The sequence below is a fragment of the Amblyomma mixtum genome, chromosome 3 (assembly GCF_055824585.1).
Source record: "Amblyomma mixtum isolate Tamu chromosome 3, ASM5582458v1, whole genome shotgun sequence".
In the NCBI taxonomy this organism is placed as follows: Eukaryota; Metazoa; Arthropoda; class Arachnida; order Ixodida; family Ixodidae; genus Amblyomma; species Amblyomma mixtum.
In genome coordinates this window covers 428,230,335-428,256,914 of record NC_143014.1, presented here as the reverse complement: position 1 = coordinate 428,256,914, position 26,580 = coordinate 428,230,335, and the positions used below count along the sequence as shown (strand labels likewise).

At 45.9% G+C, this 26,580-nt stretch overlaps 1 long non-coding RNA gene and 1 pseudogene across 1 annotated transcript; both read right to left on the bottom strand.

Moving 5' to 3' along the window:
• Positions 1–13,067: 13,067 nt before the first annotated feature.
• Positions 13,068–14,680, bottom strand: LOC149358030 (uncharacterized; annotated as a pseudogene).
• Positions 14,681–17,054: 2,374 nt separating this feature from the next.
• LOC149358029 (uncharacterized) lies at positions 17,055–22,241 on the bottom strand. Its single transcript, XR_016289936.1, has 3 exons — positions 22,187–22,241; positions 21,120–21,175; positions 17,055–17,071 (listed from the first exon to the last, which is right to left on the bottom strand). It is a non-coding gene; the product is annotated as an uncharacterized LOC149358029 (long non-coding RNA).
• Positions 22,242–26,580: the final 4,339 nt, after the last annotated feature.

Sequence of the window (26,580 nt, the reverse complement as noted above, 5' to 3'; positions counted from 1 at the left end):
TCCGCTGCTGCCAGGCGCTGCACAGTAAAACGTGTCCTGGCCGTCCCGACTGTCTAGCCGTGACAATATAAAGCAACTTTGAAAATTGAGCAGGGGGTCACAAGTCGGAACAATGAGGTGATCACTGACCTCGCCTCATACGCGTCTGCATAACGCCGCTAGCTGTTGATGTCAGTCTCCAAAATAATTTTTTGCTTTATCTGACCGGCACGGGGCTTTACTGGCAATAAAAAAAAAGTTTCGTTAGCGCCAGCCTTACTAAACACTGCATGCTTAGTGAATTACAGCAAAAACTGGTCAGAAATAATACTTATTTATTTATTTATTTCAGTACCCTCAGGGCCCGAGGGCATTACAGAGGGGAGTGGGGTACAATAGACAAAATGACAAAAGAGCAGCAGTCACAAGTAGCACAAAATGTGAACAAAAATAATGCCACGTATCATTGTAGTGTTTGTTCGTTCATGCTCAAGGCTGCAGGAAAGGGCTGTTATCATTTTTGTTCGTGACGCGAGAAGCGACCAGTCTAATCTCGATTGATAGCAGCCATGAAAGGCTGCATCTAGGTTTTTCCAGATTACTGTAGATGATCTTGTCCTGGGGCCCGATTCTCGATATTCACATTCGCCTGTCGGCGCCATATTGCCTCTCTGATTGGCTGTCAGAAGTGTCAATCGCCTTCAATGGGCGTGTCAATCAGGGTCGGTTACACGAGCACTTTTCGCGGTGACGTCGATTTCACGTGGCATTGAAAATGCATTTTCGTAGCGCTATTCTTGGTGCCCGGCTGGTACATATATGTGATTGTGAAGGGAAAAGAAGCTACAAGTGGTCCGCGCGAGAGCACTTGCGCTCGACTTGCCAATTTGGAGAAAATAGCTGCACACCGGAAATGGCAACTTCCTAAAATCTGATTGGTTGGAACAATATCACGTAAATCACGTGATAGGCACACATGTTGGAGTGATGTAAGAATGATGTTTCATCACGTTTACGTTGTGCCGCCATTGCAAAAATGGCTGAAATTCGCCGCCATCATTTCGCCCGGCGAAAGGTACCCGAATCATGCAAATGAGTTAGTGAAATGTTGATTTATACGGCGTTAGGTAGCCGCACTTTAACGGGTATTTATTTCAAGACAAAACTAAGCTCACAAAAGTCTTGTTTTGATTGTACAATGTAATGGTATGGCGTTATAAGAGCACATCTGAAATAAGCAACCCTTGAGAGCGTTAATAGTGAAGGCTTAAGCGCACAGCCGCATGGGGGCACTAATTGCTCTCCCGTTGCAAACCCTTCGCTCGCAGTGAGAAATCATCCCTCCGTGCGGTTATTGCTCGAATGGCGGTGCCGGCGCTGCGATTTGCTGCTCCTTGCATTCATTCGTCGTTTGTTAAACCCTAGAAGTGGGAAAGGTGAGCGACTTTCGAGGTCACCGCGATGCTTTCGAGTTGTCTCTGACTAGACAGCTCGTCTGTGCAATCACCTGACGAGGCATATGGTGTGGTGGCTATGCAAGGATGCATTGCGGCGAAAAGCAGTGCCGACCTGTCGAGCTCTGAGGGGCGATCGCCAGCTGTGAAACGTGGCAGAACGGATGGGCTTTGCGCGCGTGATGAGCAGATGACACGACAGGTGTTCGCGCGGCCGAGCAACAAACTCCAGGAATGTGTCGGGCTTCTCGACGAGACAACCGTGTGTGTGTAGCCTCATTCTCATTCCTTTTGCATGCATGCTGCGAATCCGAAATTTTTATTCGGCATTTCGCGTTGCTTTTTTCATCATACTGTTTTCAGTTTTTGCACACGGCTCAAGTTGAGAAAACAAAGTCTAGCATGCTAGTACGTTGGTCGATTGCTTTGTTTTTGGTGTTGATGAATGTGATAGGCAGCATAGGTGAAATCAGGTGGAAGGCGTCGTTTCCTTAAGTGTGGAAAAACAATTGCGTGAAACTCTAAAAGAATACTATAGCCTGGCTTAAGCATTATTAGTGAAGCACACAAAAGTAATTTTGCTATTCAAGGTAATATTTTCATAACAGTGTTACATCATCAGTTACACAGCAGTCACGTGGAAATGACCGTAGGAGGGTGAAAAAAATCATCTCTCTTAGGGCGCACGAAAAACAAACATGTATTACTCTTGTACATTTTATTTACAGGTGTGTTGTTCCTGCCGGTGAAGGTTCCAGCTCACACGAAGTCTGTGCGGGATCCATCCATGACCCGTTTGTGTGCAATCTCTCTTCATGTGCTGCCCGCATGGAAATCGTCAAACTGGTGAGCACGCGCTTAGTGTGTTGGGGCAAGCATTAAGGGATAATATGTTTGCCTTTAGTAAGATTGCGTACGGCTAATGATATCTGATTGCATTTATATATAGTTTATTCAACAAGCAAGAACAGTGTAAATAGAACCACATATGAAAATAATGTAAATTAATCACGTCTGTACTTTTCAGGTGACAGCGGAGATAGGTGTGCATGACACGCAGTGTTGTTCTGTGGTTTTGAATTTCTCTCAGTGACCGCAATGTCAAGGTAGCCCCATTTCGATTGGTGCAAAATGCGAAAGCATGCATATACTAAAAAACTCAAGGTAGTCATAAACAGTTAAACATGTGCCCTTCCTTGCAGTGCATTCTGTAGCGGTATTCTTGAGTATAAAAAGACTGTAGTAATTATTTCTGAGCATCAGTTTGGGAAATCTGCCATCAAGTACCTCTAGCTATATAGAAACAATTTGTTTTGATACTAATGATTGGTTTTGCAGTGAGCGTATTTCACATTTGTACGTAAAACTAGACTATTTTTGAACACAGTGTCTAGCTCGTTGGGAGATTTCAGTGCACAGCATTGATTAGTGTGCAGGTGATGGTGTGCATCTTATGCAGATGTGGCACACCACCCTCACCATGGAGTCTCGTGTGCTCTGGAGCCAGGATACCAGATTCATGTTTGGTCACTTCCCAGCTGGTCTGGTTACCAGCTGAGTGGCCATACCGGGCTCCTGAGGTGTCTGCAAAGGCCATGGTACAGCATGATCAAGAGTTCTCTGCGAAGGTCACCACAGCTTGCATTGTGCAACCCAACATATTCATCCACACTCAGCTGCAGGACCATGACACCTCTGGCAAGTGGTGATAATAGCAGGAGCACCAACATCTACAACAAGGAGGAGGACACAGCACCATTTGGATTCTGCCTGACAGACCGGAAGTGCATGATCAGCAGCTGCGTGCGGGAATTGCACTCACTGTCACTGTTTTCACGTGTAGCTATGCCACAAGTAATCAGTGTACATTTGCTTTGCTTCAAGTTTGATGGCATACCGCTAGGAAGCCGGTGAAGTCTTCATCATTTTGGTGTTCTTCATTAAACTGGACCATATTGGTGGTACCCATGAGAGTAGAAATCAGTTTTGTCTGGTGCTGCAGTTTTTTGTGAGTCAGGAAGTGTCCCAAGTGTTTTCAGCCTACCGTCTGCCAACTTGCTGAGTGCGTGCTTCAACACATGCTTTGATGATTGTGAAGAAGTGCTTTCCTTCGTGTGGTGCCTCCCTATGTGTTCTGCTTGTACACAACGCACATTTCATTTGGTGCTTAAGTTCAGTGAAAGACACGAAGCCACCAAAATGTTTTCCTTCTAGCACCAGGGTGTTCACTGCACATGCGTTCACCAGTGCTTTTCTGTTTGCTTTGGTGTTTGTTGAGAGCAGCAGTCCACAACATCCTCAACATACAGCATGGTCGCTGTGTCTCTAGTCATTTACAACATCTGTTCTTCAGGGTGCAACATGCCTTGTGTGGTAGTGTTTGTGTGATAAGATCGCAACATGTTTTGTCTCATGGCATCTGGTTGCCTCTATGTGCTTGCTTTCGACTGCCTCTTTCACATGCTGCTTGTAGTTAAGCAGCAGTGAACTATTTTTCCTGAAGGAAAAGTCACGTAATTGTTTCATGGTCATTTTCCCAGATGAAAATGCAAGACCTGGCCAGCGTCTTCACACGTCTACCCATTCCCATCTTCTAGCTCAAATTTGTACCTGTGACAAAAACCTAGAAATTGTGCATTAATTCAGTTGAAGGTAAATGGAGGTATAAATTATGCAGCTGGACGTAATTTGTGTTTCAATAATAAAGCTCCAAATGGCATTTTGTAGCTGGAAGGGCATGATCCGGTTCAATAATTCTACTGGAAATGGATCATAATAGTCGTAGTAGTAGTAGTAAACTTTGTTGATCTTTCTGGGTTACTCAGGCGGTCTTCCCAGGCTTGGGATCTTTTTCTCTTTCCAGGATTTGTGGTCTGTGTTCTTTTTCTGTGCTGGGCCATCAACCTTGAATGCATGCACTGGAAGATCACTGCCCACCTGTCCTCCCAGTGAAACTCTGTTAGATCCTATTTTCATTGACATGTTCCCTTGCGTTTTGCTTCATGCAAATTGTGGATGCTGTTTGGTCATTTTATGAAAAATCCGAGACAACCTGGTCACCCCCTGAACCCTTAGTGTGACTGGACCATATCAGTGTACGTGCTGCCATTTTTCTGTTTAGCAAAGGCGACTGCTAGCTACTTACGTTTGCGAACTAGGCAACACTAATGTGCATGTATACCACTGTCAAACGGTTATGAAAGATGGGCCTGTCCCAAAAAATTCTTATCTGTGTAGACGAGACACATTCGTCAATGTGTATTGTTGCACTAGGTAATGATTCCCAGTTAGGCTGCATAATGAATTCTAGGATGCATGAAGTTCAGTGATGGAAATAAATTAATTTGTCAATAATGGCTTCCACAAACTTTTCACTCTGCATGTAAAAGACACCTCACTTTTTTTGAGCAAATTGCAACACCTAAGAGGCAATGCAACTTGTCTCGCTCCCCAAAAATGTAGGGGCACACTTAAGCTCAGCATTCATGGGTGTGACACGACAGTGTTCATGGCTCCCTGCAGCGGTTTCTCTTCACACACACTGTTCTTCATTCGTGTTCACACATTTATCACAGTTGCCTCAACACAGGTTCCCAATTCTTCTTTGAACTCTTCCACACTGCAGTTCACCTACGTAATGTTATTGTAATTAGTTTCTCACTAATTGGCACATCTCTAGTTCACTGCAGTAATTACAGTGCTAGGCTTCAAATTAAGCCAACAGCACCCGCGCATCACTCCCCCCCCCCTTTGTACCTCAGCAAAGTCAATGTGCCTACACGGCCTAGTTGGTAGCGTGCTTGGCTGGCGATCTAGGGGTCATGGGTTTCAAGGCAGACAGAAATTTATTAATTTTCTGTACGTAAAATCTATTATTTTATAAAGTGAAGTAGTTTCAGACATGTGCTGACGTTTGATTCAGATTACAAATCCTCTTTTCAGTGACTTTCACTGCGGACATCCACGCGTGAAGCTTGTTTTTTGACACAATGCCGGCCGGATAACACTGGGTTTTCTACAGAATCGCAGCCTCTCTCCTTGACAGTGGTGTGTGCAAGCCTTCCATACCTTTCATTTCTGGTTGCACATGGCACCCAATAACTTCTTAGCACTAATTGCGATGCCATCACATACCATACAGCACTAATAATATTACTTGGTGGTAGTCAGAAAAAAAAATTATTCTTATAGTGTGAAAAAAGAATAGCAGCCTGTTTCCACCTGACTTGGTTTGGTTTCATACTTCTGCTAGAACTTAAAGAGAAATTAGCCAGCAAAGCTGTACAAGACGGTAATTTTTCAGGGGGCTTAAATTTTATGCACAGGCACTTGCAATGACTCCAATTTCATCAACATTTTGCAACCTGTTATATCATTATATTGGTGATGAATAGTTCCGGTTCATTAATTTAACACTCTCCTCGTGGAAACTCTGAGTCAAACTTGCTTACCATTTTTCAAGCTGCCTTAATCATGCTCAAAAAAACAATTTACCCTCCATGCGCACACACCACTAGGCATTTTAAGTGTTCTATTTTTTTTTTCATGCAGTGGAGTGTAATACATACATAGAAGGGAGAAATCTCCAACCTGTCACTTATGCTCAATCACCAGAGCGGATTTTAAATGCACATATCGGGCTTGCCCAAACAAACCGAAACCTCCTTTCCAAGGTATGGAATCATAGGAGCGATGGGAGGCTGCTCTGCGCATTGCATCATGGTCTGGGCCTTGAAGGTCGCCGCAGCCAAACAGTGCCTGGTCACCTAGAGTGGCCTGAGGGCCGTCGCCAACCTGTTCAACACCCCTTCAGCCACCCTCACCTGATCCACTGAAGTGGGACTAATAAAGTTATTACCAACCAAGGGCTCCTTCCTGCCAACGCGCTTCACCACAGTAATTTTGAACTGCTTCATTGAACAAATAATCTCTGAGCTGTACACAAGCTTTGTTCTCAGTACTGGTAGGCCCTTTGTTATTGGAATGTGGTAATCTACTTTTGCAGAGCAACTTCGATTGGTCCTTAGTGTCCTTTCAGACATTTGCCGACATTTCAGCACCTACATCTGGTATGGTGCCCTTCACTGAACTGTAGATGTCATAGTTTGAGTGTACATAGAGGGTTGTCTATTTTAGTTCACAGTAAAGGAAAGTACTTTGAGAGTGAACGCATTTCATTGAGCATTACTCTCCTGTAGTGCACAATAGTGGCATCACAGGGTCTTTATTGCATCAGTGTATGGTGTAAATGTTGCCTAACGGCATTGTGATCCACCCCTCAAAGAGAACCAACAATGGCCCTGATATGCATGTGCTCTGGAGTGTGCACAAAGGTAAAGTCATGCACTTGCACATCAGGCTAGAAACATGACTGAGGCCTCTTGTAGATTGCTCGTGGAGTGCACATGGCTTGCCAAAACCAATCCACATCATCCAGTGTTATCATGCTGCATTAATGGACCTTCTGCCAGAATACCACTGCTTGTCTGTGATGCTGCCTCCCTCAAATACTGTGGGCCATGTTAGCCTTGCATTTCTTGCCCCCTTTGTGTGTTATCTTGCTGCTGTGCATGCTTGTGCTTTTCTTGTTGTGTTGCTGTTCTTCCTTCTTAACTCACCATCGTTTTTATTCTCCTTCAGCTCCTTGACCTGACACCGAGGCATGTTCAGGCTTAATATGACATGTGCACTAGATAATACGCGTGTATGTGCATCCTATGATAATAACTTGCATTCACGTTAAAGAACCCCAGGTGGCCGAAATTTCCGGAGCCCTTCACAACGGCGTCCCTCATAGCCTGAGTTGCTTTGGGACATTAAACCCCAATAAACCAAACCAATAACTTGCATGAAGCAAATAAAGCAAGTGTCTTGCACACTGCATTAGCTGTTTGTAATGTGGCATCACCCTCCACTTTCCTCTTCCCCTCCTCTTCTCTTCTATATTCGTCCCATTCCCCAATGTTGAGAGCATATGTGAAGATATCTTTTTCCAGCCGACTTCACCTCTCTTGACATCACACGTTGCCCTCTTACAAGGAATCTTGCTGCATTGCAAGGAGCTGCCTGGTGCTGCTGTAGATGCATTACTGTTATCCTACAGCAAAGGAATTGTAGGGATGGGCATGACAAATTTTGTTTCACCTCTCACATTTTGGTGCGTACTTGCATCACACAAGTGGTGTAGCTGCCTATATGCCCTTGGTAAGTGCTGTGTGCTCATTGTTAGACAGAATTAAACAGATTGAGGGCCATTTCAAACATTGAAATTAAATAGCATTATTGAGAGCCTTTTTTTATTTGAATGAAATAATGTACCTGCCACTCTACGTCATGCATTCGTGAGGTGCTTTTACATAAAGTCCGTGAAGTCTGCTTGCAGGCAGACTTAGTTAATGTTCACAAAGCAAAAGATGAGTTCCATGTCCTATTCAGATTAAGTGAAACGCCAACACTGTGAAATACACGCTTCTGTTGACAGTGGACTTTTAGCTGCGTCTGTTTTTCTTTAAGTACTGGCGGGAAACAATATCTCCCTATTTTGCTTTCGCATTTGACGCTTTTGATAATAAGAAGTACGCGCTCATAGCGTTGCACTTGACGCGATTCGCAGTCGCGTTTCGTGCGCGGCCGCTTGTAAACGTAACCAAGGGTAGCGGTAAGTTCTATGCATCTGAAGAAGTGACACGGTGAGGTAAAGCTTTCCAACGCCACTGACGCGTTGAGGTTACGATCGAGAGCCAGCCGTTTCTCCGCCAATTCCTCTCCCCGTGACGCTGATCGCATCTCACAAGTACGGAGACGCGACACGCTGCGCGATGGCTTCGGGCAATAAGCGGTCGCTCTTATTTCCGTGACGACCGGCCACAGGGTCTTTAGCGTCGCATTCAGCGCCATCACTCAGCTAATGTGTGCGGCGAGTACAAGGTCAATTGAAATAGGTCGCGAAGCCGGAGCTCGAATGCGGTCCAGAACCAAGTGCTAGCGACATCAAATTAGGGGTGGAACTAAAGCGCCAAAATGAAATGAGTGGACAAACACGACTAGACGAGGAAAATAATTAGGACATATTTTGTGTTTCAAAAGCATTCAAAACAATTGCAGTGATTCCTTTTTAAAATGTTTTAGTTGTGTGCATTTTGTTAGAAAGTATAGCGCTTGCTTTGTAAAAATTTTATGACAGCGTTCGCTCAGAGCAGCGACAATGGCAGCGGGACGATGCACAAGGTTGACGGTGCTCTGATGTCATGCCCTTGTCATATCTTTTGACCATTCTGCTTGCTTTTGTTTGAAACTCGATTCTGCTAGCCCTACTTTTTCCTCGTTGCTTGTTGCTCGAGTTCTTGGTGTGCATCGTTCGTGTACAGTTTCCGCTTTTCCCTTTTGCCAGCGCTTCTGTGTAGTTTCGTTCGGTTGGGTGCGGTTCTGTCGCGTTTGCCCCAAAAGGGCATCGTCTGTGGCCATGGGGCCCCGTGCGCAAAAAAGAGGTGTGCGGTTGCACGATGTGCGAGCGATAACCTGTCTGGCGGCGTCACATTTCATCGCTTTCCCAAGGACGTGAGCTCGACACCTGAGGCGAGTAGGAAGGAAAAAGGTACAACGAGAACTGACTACCTAAAAATAGCGTTGGTGGTCGGCACTCGTCGTGTCTTCTTTCTTCGTTCTCCTGTCGGGTGTCGCGCGGAAGCCGCGGCGTTCAGCAGTTTATTTTTCCCGCCAAGCAGCACGTGACGCTGACGTCACGAATATGACGTCACTAAAACAAGTGACTTCGACGTCGCGTTTTTGTTTTAATTATGACGTCACTTTTTAGTTGTCCACGCATTTCGAAGACGGCGCTGGCTGCGCACCACAAGACGCCATGTTTTGAACGTATGGGCTTCTATGGAGCCTACGCTACCATAGTACATCTACCTTGGCGAGTACGCCGAGACCGCCGCTGCCGCCGCCGCAACGCATTTCACCGTCCATCACTACGGCGCTACTGGCTACTGTGCTAACTCACCTTCGCGCCGCAACTCGGCGGTGTTTTTTGTACTTGGCGCTAAGTAGCAGACGACACTTTATTTTTTTGTCATACTTTTTTCTTTATTGTTAAATGTCGTCATTCTATTCTGCTGTTACGCATTTTCGCACCGCCCCGATTCACACGTCACGGGTACGCCCCGCTCATGGCGGATTGGCGAATATCGAGAATCGGGCCCCTGCTATCAGGAAGTTTCTTTGCCGGCTTTAAATTGAGCGATGCCGCGAGCGGCGGGCATTCGTAGTTCGACGATTGACGAGCACGCTTGTTGCTTACGCCGCCACCGAGTGAGTCAGTTCTTTTGCGGGCGCAAGTCAGCCCAAATAAAGAGCTTTGTTTGCAAGTATTTCTGGTGTCTTCCTGACCGCTGGACTGCCGTCACTACAGCACTCCAGTCTAATCTCGATTGATAGCAGCCTTTCATGGCTGCTATCAATCGAGATTAGACTGGTCGCTTCTCGCGTCACCAACAAAAATGGTAACAGCCCTTTCCTGCAGCCTTGAGCATGAACGAACAAACACTACAATGATAAGTGGCATTATGGCTCGCGCAAATCAGTAGGTTACAGCAAATGCAATCAAACAAATTAACAGTCATGTAACACGAAATTATGAGCAAAGAATAAAAGTAAGCATACCACGCAAACAAAAAAAACACGATGAAGTTGTTGAAAATGGCAGGAAAACACTGGTGCACACATTTTGTCATGCCCTTAAACAGCAGAATTTGTGAAGGGAAAAAAAAAGACCAGGTCTGTTTGAACTACCACATAAGCTGAAAAGAATAAACGGCAGGGCGCAAGAATTGCATGTACTATGTTACCATGATGTTAGTTAAAGCCGATTTAAACATTGAATGGTCACTTATTTCGACGACCGATCGGGGAAGGTGATTCCATTGTGCCGATGTGCTGGGGATGAATAAGTTGTAAAAGTAGTTTGTTTGGCATGAAAGAATACCAACTTTATAACGATGATCGATCCGAACTGAAACGTAGCAATGTGGCGTTATAAATTTTCTCTTAAGGATGGGGTTATTATAGTAAATCTTATGGAATAGACAAAGGCGGGATATATTTCTACGTTGCGACAGTAGTGGGAGTGATAAGCTTGATTTCATGGCACTGACGCTAGAGTTACGGTGATAATTCGAGAGAATGAAACGGACCGCGCGGTTCTCTATAGATTCGAGTTGGTATATTAGTGTCTCTTGATAGGGGTCCCAGATAGATGCAAAATATTCTAGTTTACTACAAACCAACGACTTGTAGAGACGCAGTTTTACGGAGCTAGAAGAAAGATTAAAGTTATGGCGCATGTAGTCCAGCATGCGGTTAGCGTTATTGCTTACATGGTCTATGTGTACTTTCCAAGACAGATTATGGAAAATGAAGACACCTAAATATTTATAAAAAGGCACAGACTCAAGGCTGCAGTTATTAAGACGATATGAAGGCAATGTGGTGTTACGACGAGAAACCCGCATGTACTTGCACTTTTTTTATGTTTAGTTCCATTTGTTAGTCCATTAAAGAGCATGATCAATATCCGATTGAAGAAGAGCTATATCAGAGTCACTGTTAATTTCGCGGTATATGACGCAGTCATCAGCAAAAAGATTTATTGTTGAACATAGATTGTCAGGTAAGTTATTGATATATGTAAGAAAAAGCAGAGGCCCTAGAACAGAGCCTTGTGGCACTCCAGATCCAACTGAAGAAGTGAAGGAAGAAGCATTATTAGCGGTGACAAATTGTCAACGATTAGTGAGAAACGAATGCAGCCACCTAAGAACGTTAGGGTCAAGGTTAAGTTTACTAAGCTTAAAAAAAGCAATTGATGAGAGACCTTGTGAAACGCCTTTGAGAAATCGAGGAATATGCAGTCGACAACGGAACCCCTGTCGAGGAATGTGTTTAGATCATGTGTGAAGGTTAAAAGCTGTGTTTCGCAAGAAAACCTTCCGAAATCCATGTTGACTGTCAGTAAAAAAGGCATTAGAATCAAGGAACGATGCAAGGTGAGAGTAAATAACATGCTCCATAATTTTACACGGAATGCTGGTAATGAGATGGGTCGATAATTATGCGGGGAATGTTGATCACCAGATTTATGCAAGGGAATCACCTTCCCGACCTTCCAGTCATCAGGTATGCATGCTGTTTCAAGAGATTGCTGAAATAGGTTAGAGAGTATTATTGCGCTGTACACTTTGGTTTTAATCAAGAACTTAGAACTAATGTTATCAACGCCACGTGATGAAGAAACCTTTTGCTTTTCGATTATTTTTTCCACTCCAGCAGGATCAAAGATAATAGAATCCATCGGTAAAAAGTCAGCACTGTTATATGCAGGGGTTACCGAACACTGATTTTTGGAAAAAGCTGAAACGAATACACTGTTTAGAACATTTGCACATTCATTAGGATGAATTAGTTGGCCACTGGAGTCTAAGGCTGATGGATGAATTGTCTTTTTTGTTAACTACGCTCCAAAATTGCCTAGGGTTATTTATCAAAAGGGAAGGTAATGTGTCATTGAAAACCAAATCCTTGGCATCCTTCAGTGCACTTTTATATTCTAGGGCCCCGGCTTGATAAGAAGTCCAACGTTCTTGGGAACCGGCTAGTTTAGCAGAGCGGAACTTGCGTTTTTTCTTATTACAGAGCCGTTTTAACGATTTAGTGAACCATGGTGATTGACGGTTAGAGGTGATGACTAAGCGTGGAACATATATTTCAGTGAGCGCAGCAACTTTTTCTTTAAACAGGCTCCAGTTAGCATTCACGCAGCGATCATGAAAGCTTAGCAAGTAATGGTCTAGAAAAACAGACAGTTCATGGTAAATAGCATCAAAACCAGTCTTTTTGTAATCATGGACATATTTACTGTGGTTACGTTGATGGGGAACTGCGCAGGTCAAAGCAAAATGAAGGAGTAGGTGATCACTTAACCCTGGCAAGTATGATATGGGCTGGAAAAAATCAGGCGATGTGGTGAGTACCAGATCAAGGATATTAGACGCAAAAGGTGAGATTCGAGTTGCCTGCGTTACAAGCTGGGATAAGTTAAAATCACTGCACAAATTCAAGAACATGTCGCATTCACTTGAAAAAGGTTCAGAATAATAACTCACATTAGACCACACTATGTTGGAGAAATTAAAATCGTCCAGTAAAATAAAGGGACTGCTCGGATAACGGACTGTAATCATAAGAATGACATCATGAAGATCGTTTACAAAGGTGGGGGAGGTAAACGGTGGACGATAGCAAACGCCCACTATCAATTTCCTAGAGCATATGCGAATTTCAACCAGTACAAGTTCCAACGCGCTTACAAAATGGATCGGAAAAGACATAACAGTATCAGCAACAGCTACAAGCACGCCTCCGCCACATCTAGAACCCCTGTCGCACCGATAAATGTTATATCTCTTTTTACAGGTAAGAAGTTCACAGCTATCTATCCTCGCCGATAGCCAGGTTTCAGTGAGACATACAATGTCAGCATCGCAAGCACCAATTACAGAACAAAGATAATCGCGTTTAGGTATTATGCTACGAATATTTGTGAACAAAAAAGAAAGTGGGGTAATGGCCGGGGACTTAGTTCCACTGCCCCTCGCGCAGTGCTAATCGGTAACAGGTTCGGTCGGTGGCGCGGAGGCGCTGTGGGTATCATTCGTAGGGTCCTCAGAACGGTCGGTTAGCAACGGGAAGGCGCTTGGGATTTCATGAACGGAGTCATCGGAGTGATTGTAGGAGTAGCATTTATTTTTAATGTAAAAATTATTGAAGCGAAGCTTAAAAGTGAGCGGCTGGGATTTGCCAAATTCGACCAGTTTTTTTCTAGCGTGACGGGTGGCGAAAGAATAATCCTCGCTAAGCGTAATTTTTTCATCCTTCAGATTAGAACAGTTAAGCAGTATTCTCTGCTTTACCTTGAAAGATGAAAATTTGGCAATAATTGGTCGACATTTTTCCGATACGAACCCACCGAGCCTGTGCGCTCTATCGATCAAAATTTCAGAGGACGGAATTTCCAAGCAGGATAAAAGAACCTTGACTAGCTTTTCTTCTGACTGAGCCCAGGACTCTGATTGCGTGTCAGGTATGCCATAGAACAGAAGGCTATCGCGTCGCTGCCTGTCTTCAAGTTCAGACAGGCGCGCGCGCAGCTGAGAGTTTTCACTAGAACGTTGCTCAACTAACTGCTGAAAAGGATGTACTTCCTTCTCGATTTCGTCAATGGTAACAGTTTTGCGCTCAACGTCAGTTAATCTTTTGATCATTTCGCTCAAATTTTCTTCTAACTTCAGCTGGCACTTCTTAAGATCATCAATAGACTTTATGAAAGCCTTTTGGTCCAGTTGCATTTTCGCAGTTCGCGTGTTCAAAGTCTCTAGTATTGCAAACATATCTTGCAACTGCTTAGACTGGACGTCAGGAAGAGAGTCCTATACATGATGCCTCGTGTTAGGCCCAGGGTTGAGCTCGACGTCCCCGGACAACGCTAGCAGTTGGTTTACAATATCAAAGCATTCACTGAACACACAAAGCAAAACTCCTGGGCGTGGGAACAGCAACAGGCACACGTCATTTGATTTCTTAGCGTACAGGGAAGTAACAGAACTAACCTGGACGAAGAAGCTGTGCGGGTTAGGTGGCCGCATCCTGGTGCTGTTCTCACGCCCACTAAGTGCGCCGGGGGCCCGCCAGCTGTTCATATAGGCAGCAAATGATGGCGCTGTTGATCCGGATCTTTCATGCGATGGAGGGACGGCGATGAAAATGCGCCTGTCTTGCGGGCATGCCGCATCACACGTGTCGTTGAAGTGGCAGGGCAGCTTGCTGATCTCATGGGTAGGTGACGATAGCGGCGCACTGCTGAAAAGAGCCCATGCCGTAACCTGGACGCAGAAGCAGAGCGGATTAGGTGGCCGCATCCTGGTGCTGTTCTCACGCCCACTAAGTGCGCCGGGGGCCCGCCAGCTGTTCATATCGGCAGCAAATGATGTCGCTGTTGATCCGGATCTTTCATGCGATGGAGGGACGGCGATGAAAATGTGCCTGTCTTGCGGGCATGCGGCATCACACGTGTCGTTGAAGTGGCAGGGCAGCTTGCTGATCTCATGGGTAGGTGACGATAGCGGCGCATTGCTGAACAGAGCCCATGCCGTAACCTGGACGCAGAAGCAGAGCGGATTAGGTGGCCGCATCCTGGTGCTGTTCTCAAGCCCACTAAGTGCGCCGGGGGCCCGCCAGCTGTTCATATAGGCAGCAAATGATGGCGCTGTTGATCCGGATCTTTCATGCGATGGAGGGACGGCGATGAAAATGCGCCTGTCTTGCGGGCATGCGGCATCACACGTGTCGTTGAAGTGGCAGGGCTGCTTGCTGATCTCATGGGTAGGTGACGATAGCGGCGCACTGCTGAACAGAGCCCATGCCGTAACCTGGACGAAGAAGCAGAGCGGATTAGGTGGCCGCATCCTGATGCTGTTCTCACGCCCACTAAGGGCGCCGGGATCCCGCCAGCTGTTCATATAGGCAGCAAATGATGTCGCTGTTGATCCGGATCTTTCATGCGATGGAGGGACGGCGATGAAAATGCGCCTGTCTTGCGGGTGCGGCATCACACGTGTCGTTGAAGTGGCAGGGCAGCTTGCTGATCTCATGGGTAGGTGACGATAGCGGCGCACTGCTGAACAGAGCCCATGCCGTAACCTGGACGAAGAAGCAGAGCGGATTAGGTGGCCGCATCCTGGTGCTGTTCTCACGCCCACTAAGTGCGCCGGGGGGCCCGCCAGCTGTTCATATAGGCAGCAAATGATGTCGCTGTTGATCCGGATCTTTCATGCGATGGAGGGACGGCGATGAAAATGTGCCTGTCTTGCGGCATCACACGTGTCGTTGGAGTGGCAGGGCAGCTTGCTGATCTCATGGGTAGGTGACGATAGCGGCGCATTGGTGAAAAGAGCCCATGCCGTAACCTGGACGAAGAAGCAGAGCGGATTAGGTGGCCGCATCCTGGTGCTGTTCTCACGCCCACTGGTGCTGTACACGTGCAACATACCAAACATGTTTAGCAACAGAAAAAAGCTTACTTTACCCTGCTCACAACAGTTATCGAGGCCTGCCTTTTCTCGTTCTCATCCATTTTACACCAAAACTTCTGGAAAAAAGCATTTTTGAATGGGAAAGAGTGTATGAACGCAGTTTTTTCTTTCATAACCGGAAGATTTCACAATAGCAATCTCCCATCGACAGGCTTGCATTTTTTTCCTATTAAAGTTTTTCCTATCGTTGACTGCTCGATACGAGCGATGAAAATTTTTTAAGATTTTGGTACATATAGAAAGGATGGGCCATTAATTTCAATATTTCCATACTGTACGTTACAATTTTCCAATATTAATTTTTTTTTCCGAGAATATAGGACATATCCAGGAAATCTGTGGAATTCCCTGGGCAGCTCTTGGCCGTTGATGCTCAGAGAACTGTTGTGACAGCCCCCGACACAACAAGTTTCTGCACCCTTCGAAGGTCGCGGCATTCCAGCCATGACTCACAGTGAGCGGCAACACCTCTTTTGTGCACCCACGAGCAGGACGGCGCGTGCTCACAATGAAAGAGAGTGCTAGCGGTGCGAGCAGCAGCAGCTCCGCCAGCGACGTGCCCGGACAGTAGTTCGGAAATGACCGCAAGGGGAGAGGCGGCGCTGCTGCAGTGGGGGAAAACTTTAGGTGTGCTTCCCTATAGACTTGTGCATGCACATACTACATGCTTCAATATGTGTGAAGCGTTTACAAGTATATTCTCAAAAAACTCCTATTTCAGGCATGGCTGTTAGTGACACAGACCGCTGTAGGTTGCCAAATTGTTCACCACAAATCCAGTCTTGCATTTCAAGACACGCTCAGTTTGGTCCACACAACTCCTTCCAGAGGTCAGCTTTTCTTTTTTTTTTTCTGTGAACAAAAGTGCTTTTATTCTTTCTCTCTCCCTCTCTTATTTTTACTGCAGTTACTGGCTAGCAGATTAATTCTGGGAAGGGAATGGTTCATTTCAGAGAAAAGCAGATATGTTGGCTTGAAGTATCACCTGCCCTGCTACTCTGCTCAGTGGAAGGGGAAAAGACAAGAAACAAGGTCATGATGCGCGACATTGTGGGTGGAAATATGCACATGAACATCAGGAGCATCCTTACTCGGATTCGCACGTTGAGGCCCGTTTTGCGAAAGAAATGGGAGAAGCGCCCATGTTGCCTGGAGAGCTTTCGAACACTCTGGCCAAACACCCAGTACAACGTCCTCCGAGAGTGGCCTGCTCTCGAAACCCATCAAGGAAACAGCTAGCGCCAGTATTTCGCTTACACACACAGGGAACGCTGCAAATACCTGTTCTATAGTCTCTGATACCACACGAGCAGTCCGAGAAGTCCACATGTCGAATTAAACGTGGGTGCCTGCACATGATGCCCAATATCAGTATATGGAGGAGGCATGTAAGGCTGTGAAAAATTCCACGTGAAATGGAAAAGGCTGTGGTTGGATCCAAGCATATGTCCAGTCTCTAGTTGAGCCCTGTGCCTTGCTGTCCCACTCCTCCTGAAACCAGAAAGAAGGCAGGTGTTGTCTAGCCTTGAAAACAGCGCAACTGTTCTGAGGAGATTGCTCTTTTCTTGTGAGTCCGCATAAACATTTCTTGCAGCTGCAGTGTTCCGGAATCCACTGAAACACTATATGGTGACCCTTTTAGTATTCATCCCAAATATAAAAGAAACAGTGCGGAAGTAATGTGATGGGGAGTGAGGCAAAAACTTAAGGATGACCGGACAGTGCTATGGTCGAGACTATGATTGATGAGAAGCCTCCTGTTGTGCACTGTCCAGTCTTGTACATGTTACAGAAAATAATTGACAAATTACAATTTCTCTGTCTGAAATGTAACTGATTACAATGGTGAATTACAGCCCCAGAGAAGTAATCAATTACTATTACGTTATTTGCTTTCCAACTTTTATTGCCATAACACATAGTACAATTAGCTATGGATTTTATTACTTGATGTTAATTTTCAAAAGGGCTTGTTTTTCCAAGTTGCGACTAATTTTGTGACGTTTTCTTGTAAAGAGATCAGCGACTAAACTGGACTATAATTCTCAATGAAGGGCAGTATTGTAATGTACAAACACCATGCGCGCCAGCTCACAGTTGCATACACATACTGGCCACTGGGGCTTCATGCCCAGTATCTTGTACCACAACAGAGAGCGGCCTGCTCATTAAGAGCTCCACCAGCGTGCTGGGCTTATTTTGTCACTTCATGAGGTCTAACCGGCTCGTCGAGTTTGTGTGAAGCTTTACCTTGAAGGTGACCTTGGCCAAACCATAAATAAATAAAATGAATACTGCCAAGACTGCGATTTGAACCAGCGGCGGCGCGAACAGATCAGCTTCGCTGCCCACTGCACGAGAGCACTACCCTATCTATCGCCGCAGCCCATCATGCCTTGTATTAAACTGCAACACACACTCGCGCTATGCACTGCATGTTGTCATCTTCATCAACTAACACTAGTGGATTAAAGAAGATGATCATGCACTGACACCAACGACAACAAAGCTCTTAAGGTGGCCGGCTGACGCTCTTGGTTAAGAACTGCTCATTGTGACCCTGCCTCCCGCACTGCTGCTTCATTGATTACTTGTGCAAGAGTCTTCATCACCGCCGTTTCCCGTGTCCCAATGAACCACCCTTCACTATTATCAAGCACAGGAAAAACCCAGTAAAGGAAAAACCATGAGCCAACCAGGCTAAACGCATGGTTTTGCAAGTTTACTCGTTTTAGTTACATTAAATCCCTACCACCTTTTTTTACTTTGCTTAACTGCCACTGCAGGGTACTCAACATCAGCATAATGCTGCCTGCCAACGTCTCTTGATTACGGTGAGTTGTGAACGTATGCTTCACGTGTTCTACTGCTGTGTGCTGCGGCCAATGTGCCCTGAACTTGAGAATAAGCTTGCATTATTAGTGCGCCATCCTCTCAGCGAATGAAGCCTGAGAAGCAGGCAGGTGGAACAACTGCCACCTAGGTCACGTGATGTTGCATCATCATAACCTGCCCACCATGGAAGGTAGCAAACTGCCGACCAGATTGCAAGCGAACTTTAAATTAATGATTGGCCATGAGAGGTCGCTCGGGGAGTGCCACAAGGGTCTCGCAAGCCCAGCCAGTGGCTGTGTTTGAAATAGTAACCTGCTGGGGCAGGGGCGCATAGCATAACTGCGGCACCACTGCGCCAGGAGTGGTATGAGGACTCCCCGCGGTCTATGAATGTGAAGTAGAGAAAGATCAGTTCCGCATATATGGGCATGTAGGACCGCTCTGGACCGCCTTGATCCTCGCCCTTTCACAGAGGCCAAGATCCTCGGTCCGTGGCCACAACAGTCGACAGCCATCAAGGCTTTCAAGGAACTGTTTTGTGTTTTGAGAAAGACTGCCTTGATTGACAGATTGTGATTGCATTTCTTGTTCCTTCTCTATTCCCTCTGTAATCCCATCATTCCCTTCCCCCATGCAGGGTAGCCAACCGGAATCCTTTCTGGTTAACATCCCTGCCTTTCCGCCCTCTCTGTATCTATCTATCGCCCATCACCCGAAAAAATGGATCGTCAAAGTAGCCAACAGAAAAAGGTGTTGCGGGTACAAATGTGACTAGTTTGTATCACACCTGCTTGCGCTAGCGCACGCATGTGCACCAGTCATGGGCTCCAGCAGTCGGGAGCATGCTCCTGTCGGATGCACAATAACGCACTCGCCTTCTTACGTATAGAGTGCACTATAAATACCCACGTTGTATCAAGCGGCACGAGAAAGGCAGAGATGCGGAACAGGCACAGAGGCGGCCGTAGCCATAGTTTTAAAAAGAAAATGTCAGGGGCTTTTTCGCGGGGAGAGGACTACTGACGGCGGCAGTGTTTGCCTGATTGCTTCATACGTAAGTGTGTGCTCGGGCGCTTATGCCCTATTTCTTTATGCCTGTTCGAACGGGTTACCATTGCCTAGCCTAGGCGCCTCATTCTTCGAACTCGCGCAGGTGCGAGCGTTTATATTGTGCTTTGTTTTACGTTGCCATAATAAAGGCACCTTTTTTGTTGAAACTGCGTTGCTTGTCGGGTCATTCGCCGTTCTCGAACCCCTTTGGATGAGAAGGCATGGATTCCAGCATTTAATAAAGAATAAAGACAATAGTTCCCTGTTCTCTGTAGCTGCGTCCACGCTTCACTTCGGCAAGCCCAGCAATAATACATATTTTGCAAGAAAAGTTTATGTTTTAAGCATGATTTAAGCGAACAAGCTGTCAACATGCATATACAATTAACTGAAAGTTTGGTACGAGCTGCGGAACAGTAAAGGGAGTACAGGCTACACTTCTCACTGCACCTCAGAAATGTAATTAGGCACCACTGTGCAGTGTACTAGTGCAGGTGTTTGATAACACAAGGCCACTGAAGCAGCCACAACCGAGCAACCCTGCTGAACGCGCCACTCTGCTGCCAAGTTTCGCTTCACACGGGTGTACCAGTGGCAGTGGCAGTGGTAGGCAATCGCCGTTGTCATTGTACAGTGCGTCGCGACGAACGTCACTTCATGCTGTTACCACTTCAGGTCAGATCAAATGCGCTTTTTCTGTCGTCATACATTTTCATTTTAATTGTTTACATCTGTTTTCAATGTGTTATGTGCCATTAGTAAGACTTCTGGCCCAGAAATTTGCTCGAACAAGATTTTTTTATTTTTCTATTGCTTTCGCCTTGTTTTATGAAAATATTATAAATAGAGGATCTCATGTTACTTAGCCCAGCCACATACCAGAGTAACATTTCTTTCTCATTCGGGCCAGTGTTTGACTCGATAACACGGGTCATGAACGCGAGCAGGGCAGCAGGAAAAGAAAAAAAGATTGTCACTTCTGTAGGCAGCCACCAGTTGTAAAAGTGCTCATACTGAACAAGGGTCATGACTGTGGAACAAGGGTCCTCAAGTTGCTGCGGAACCGTGTCCCGACTTCACACCATCCTACCTAACATGAACAAAAAAATATCATGCAGACACAGAGGACAAAAATATCCAAATGCTATTTGCAACAACTGGATGAACAGTGAAATATCCTGCTATCAGTAGCCATACTATTAACCAGCCCTGAAATAAAGTGCGCAAAGGGAAGAGGGCAGAGAAAGGAGATGGATCTCGGAAACCAAATAAGTACTCCAAGGAGCCCATTTTCAAAACCCCCGCTTTGTAAGGAGCCCGAGTCTAGCTTGTTTATTTGGCACACTATATGCTTATGAATCCAGCGCAGATTTGCACAGGCCTAAATCTTGCATTCATTGTGTACCTGGCAAGATACTGCACAGGCACAATGGTTTTTCCCCAACTTCTCTCTCTGCAAATCATGTAGCCGAAAGTGCTCAGAATAACTTTTCAAACAACAGCGCATCGTAAAATGCAGAGATGCCAAAAAACACACTCCACAATAAAAGTAAATACATTGCGGGCATGCTTTGAAAAATTCAAACTTTTCAAAACTTAACCAGAAGCATGCTCTAAACCTGTGGAAACAGTGAAAGTATGCATTACGCCATACCAATCTCAGCTCACTGCGGTAATGAGGTCAAGGTAGAATCCAGCTGGTGGAAGGATCTGCAAATAAACAAAGGCACACGTTGCAGATCACAGAAATGCTACAAACACGGCCAGTTTGCACAGACGAATTCAACACACTCGCTCCCAGAATTGAGTAAAGCAAGTGAGGGCTCCTGCTGCAGCAGAAAAACAAAGTAACGACATTGGTAGCTGCTGGCTGATACAAACATGAATTATTTGTTTCGTAAATGAACTAGATGTGCATTTCCAAAACAATTAATTACAACAAAACGAAAGTGTAGGGGATTCACTGATACGGTAAGTGCTGCACATGGTCCTTGCATGGAACTGCACTGGAAAGTAGTTATAGCAGCTGCTGCCTTGTCCCTTGACAGCTACGTGAAGTCCATACAGCGGCCGCTAGCTCTCATCCGAAAGACATGCTGGCTCAGCGTCATCTTTGTTTTGTCTGAATACCCTCTCAGTGCCCTTGGCAGCGGGTTAAAAGCAAGCACTGCCTGTTACTTATGAATGCATTAATTCTTTGTCTGGAAATCTTTCCCATAGCTTCCCCGAATGCATTGGAGCATACAGAACAAGTGTTGGGAAACTATGGTAGGGACAGGCATCCCAAATGTTTAAACAAACTCAAAGAACTGTACCAATGCAATTATTTCGGTCGCAAAACGATAAATATTTCCATGGGCATCGATCTAGTGCTAGCTGAAGGCTAATGAAGTCACGTATTCCTTGCGGCATCCGTCGCCTTACACATGAGTTAGTTGGAGCCTGAGAGGCTCATAAGTACAATGAATGCATTACATGCATGTCCTGTGCACATGCTTTGATGCAGCCTCATGCTGTACAGAAGGTTCGTAGCACTCCGAGGTACGCCAGTTTAATTTCACACTGAGCCAGCTCATATTTAAACTTAGGCTCCCCGCTGGCCAGCAACACACTCTTTCGCCCTTCGGAAGTATCACAAAGAAGCTGATCTCCTGCATTGCAGCACCGCGTGAAAAAGAACGGAAAACATACAACTGGTCCGCACAGGTAAACGCCACCTACCTGTCGCGAATCCCGACGCTTTCATAGCGCAAGTCACGTACCCCATCTGCTGAAGCTGCGAGGAAGGCAATAAAAAATTCAGGGGGCACTTTGACTGTCTAAAGTGGGTAGAGGCGGAAGCGTTTTCCGCACCACCTTCGCTGTTTCTGTGGCACCGGTGGCGTCACATATAATTGACTACTAATTACTAAGTGGTGACAAATCACTAATTAATGGTTAATTACTGATTAATGTCTGAATACTAATTAACTGCTAATTAATTACGTTTAGCTTCGCCTTTAGGAGTGGAACGCGACAGCGCGTTGTAGCGCTGCCAGGGAGTCCACGGAACGCCACCCGTTCAGCGCGATGCCTTGCCCTTTGAACGCAACGCTTTTTGAGGAAAGGAAATGGCGCAGTAATTCTCTGTCATCTCGGTGGACACCTGAACCGCACCGTAGAGGAAGGGAGGAAGTGGGAGTGAAAGAAAATAGATAAAGAGGAGCCGTAATGAAGAAAATGAAAATTGTATTTGAGGAAAGGAAATTACGAAGTAACTGTCTCACAAAATTCAGGGGGGGGCACTTTTTTGACCTAAATTGTGGTCACTGATGCCCCTAAGAGTGGAACACGACAGCGTCTTGCAACGCTGCCAAGTAGTCCATAGAACGCCATGGCCCATTCGGTTCTACGCCTCGCTCGTCAGTAAATTGGTTTTTGAGGAAAGGAAATGTATCTGTCTCCCATTTGTCGGTGGACACCTAAACCTGGCGAGAAGGGAATGGAGGAGGATTAGAGTGAGTGAAGACACCGTTATTCACTAGACGCGCCTTTGTTCATTCCAAACTATCGAGCTGGCATGGCGGAGTGGATAGCATGCTCGTCTCTCACGCCGAAGACCGGGGTTCGAATCCTGAGCTCGACCAATTTCTTAATCGGTTTTATTTATTTATATGGCCTGACTAGTAAAGCTAATTAGGCTAATGAGGTAATTAAGCAATTAACTAAGCTCAGTCCCACTTAATTGCAGCATCACTATACGATCCCTTCAAGTGGTTGCATGGTTACTAGCCAAAGTACAATTGGCCCCGTTTGAAATTCGCGCACTGTGACGTCACGACCGTTTCCACCAATTGAAAAGCGTGACATTTTCTGTCGACAACTGCTGCTTACAACGATGAGACATTAAAGGCTTCCGCCTTAAAAATCCGACAGTCCAGCGCGTTTACGCTGGCACACTCAGAAATAACAGCTGCGGCCAAATTGTACAGAGGCCGTGAGCGAAGGAAATGAATCTTGAAAAAGACAAACCTTCGTTAGAGCCAACCGGCTATCGATAGGTGCACAGTAGCAAACATGCAATAGTCCTTTCAAGCGCGAAATGGATGGACGGACGGACGGACGGACGGATGGATGGATAGGAGCGCCCCCTTTGAAACGGGGTGGTGGCAATTGCCGCCATGCTCAGCTTTTCATCCTTTATTATTTTTTTTGTTTACTGTGTTGGCAATTCTCATTAAGATTCTCCATCACCTTTGCCTACGGTTTCCTACGATTCTAACCTTATGCCACATCTCTGCTTTTCAGCCACCAATCCTCCAATCGCTTTTTGCTGATTTCCACTGCAGATTTATTTACATGACCATTGTTATCTTTAAACCCTAGGGCCTCAGAAAGAGTGACTGTGCCTGCATCGACATCCGGATGGATACCATCACATTTGATTATGAGGTGTTCAATTGTTTCCACAGATCTACCACACACTGCACATGTGTCATCTTCTTCGTTAAATTTCTTTTTGTAGCTGCGCGTTCTAAGACACCCTGATCTAGCTTCAAAAAGTAGGGCACTGCCTCTTGAGTTATCATAGAAAAATTCTTTCCTGATCTGCCTTTTCCAGAATCGATATAGTTCTACACTATGTTTCTTTTCCATTAAATTCATCCAATTTTTAACTTCCACGTTTTTAACCTGTCGTTTAATGCCCTTTCTTTCTCCGTCCTCATGACCGGCATACTTACTGGTTAGTTTTCTAGTTCTTTTCCGCCACTGTGAGTCAACGTTCTTTCTGTATAAATATTTAAATACCTTAGCTGCCCATCTGTTATCGTCCAATTTCCTCAGGCGTTCTTCATATAGTATTTTGCTCTTAGCTTCCCGTGCTTCGAACGATGCCCAGCCCATATCCCCTTGTACTGCCTCCTTTGTGGTTTTGCCGTGGGCACCTAGTGCTAATCTTCCAACAGCTCTCTGATTTACTTCTAATCTCGACTGAACTTCTGCCCTTAAGCACAGAACCGCATTGCCGAAAGTAAGTCCCGGCACCATTATTCCTTTCCAAATACCTCTTAGTACTTCATATTTGTTGTACCCCCATAATGCCTTATGTTTCATTTTCCCGGCGTCTCTTCGTCCTTTTGCCCTAAGAGCCTCTTCGTGCTTTTCCGTGTATATCTGCCCTTCGTTTAGCCATATCCCGAGGTATTTGTATTCGGCCACTTTGGGTATTTCGTGTCCTTGTATTGTAAGCCTCTGATCAGTTGTATCGTTAAAAATCATCACACCTGATTTAGTTGCGCTAAAACTGAATCCTAGAGCGTCTCCTTCGTCTCCACAGCAATTAACCAAAGTTTGTAAATATTCCTGGCTATCTGCTAAAAGTACAATATCGTCCGCATACGATATTACGCATACGAAAAACCACCTCATCGACGCCACTCCGCGGTCTCTTCGCGCGCGTTCACCCGCACGCTGTCGCGAAATTTACATCAGAAGACGGCGCATGAATAATCGAGACCGTCCCACACTTGCGCAGTCGTGCAGCAGCTCTTTCAACATGCTACAAGGCGATGACAGAGCGACGACGAACACTTTATCTAGTTGACGGGCAAGTACGAAACAGCATAGCGCGTGCACAATGAATTGTTTTGACAGCACTCACCTCAGTCTGGAAAAGGCTGAAGGTAGGACTGCCTAAACCATGAACTTAGAGGAAATTTCACCGAGCTCGCATCTACCAGGAGAACCAGGTCAAACAGCAGCGGGCCGATGCACGAAAGAGAAACGAAAGCGCAGATAGCGCAACGAGGCGCTGGCGCATACACAAGTTCGCCCTTTCTCTGAAACGCGCGCCATCCTCCGCCTCAGCATTAATTAGGCGTCTGGGTTTGAGAGTTAAATGCTGCAAAAACAGAAAACTGAAAAACTCTTTGGCGACATCCGCCAACCATTCTTTCCACCTACTCTCTGGGCGCGCATGCGCAGTTCTGCGGAGTTTGCTCTCTCGATGTTCAGGTAGCGACTGCAACGCCAAGCATATGCGCCAAGTGCTAAGTGGCTAAATCAAATAGTATAATCCAAAAACTCAGAATACACAAAACAAGAACAGTCAAGAAATCGCATCTCATACTTTTATGTCAAACTAAGTTCTTGTAGTTTGAAGAAAGATTTATTTTCATTTGAAATGGTTAAGACAACATTGAAGTAGGCTGCAGACTGTACGCCACCGATCGGAGCTACACCGAACGCTCTTAGACAGTTTCAGTTTCGCTATTGTTTCGCAGCTCCGTTCGGGAGATGGCTAAAGTGGCGGTCGCGGGAACTACTGGTGCTGCAGCGTGGCCGGTGCGATCGAAGCCAACGTTACTAGATTACTTTGATCGAAGCGCGCCGCCGGAGCAGTTCGCGGCGGGCACGGCTGCAGCCGAGCTTTTCTACATCGTCTGCTATCGCGGGAGTTTCTGTCGCTGCTGCTACGACAGGCTAGTCAGATTTTAAACTGGTTTTTCGTGTGATGGTGGTGTTAGTGTTGTGAAAACGTGTTTGTGGTGCAATATGTGCCCTTGGTGTCTTCAAGCGAGAGGTACACATGCCATCCTGCTTTGCGCCCGGCTGCACAAATGGCCACAGAAACGATGCCAGCGGTCATCATGTTTTCAAACCGCCTCGCGATGAAAGCGAATTTAAAAGGTGGGAGCAGATGTTGCATCGCATGGACAGACGGCTCTCTCATACATCTAAGATACGCGAGCGTCACTTTGAGCATGAAGATATTATCTAGGAGTACAAGCACCTTGTGAACGGGCGAGAGGTCCGAATTCCCCACGGGAACTAGGCACTAGTTCCTGGTGCCGTCCCACGGCTCTTTCCCGGCCTTCCTGACCAATCCTCAAAGCCAAAAATTGGGAAGTGCGGGCCAAAGTCGCCAAAAACGCGTGCTGTCATGCAGGCTGATAGGTATGAAGATCCTCGCAGGGACAGTACGCCCTCCTCAGGCGAGCCTTGCCTGCACTCAGCCCGAATGAGCTGATGCCTCTTTACCGCGGAAACCAGTACTACGTCGACTGCACTGACGATTGGTGACCTGGTGACTGCGACTGCACCATCTACGGAGTGGGAACATGAATCTATACAGG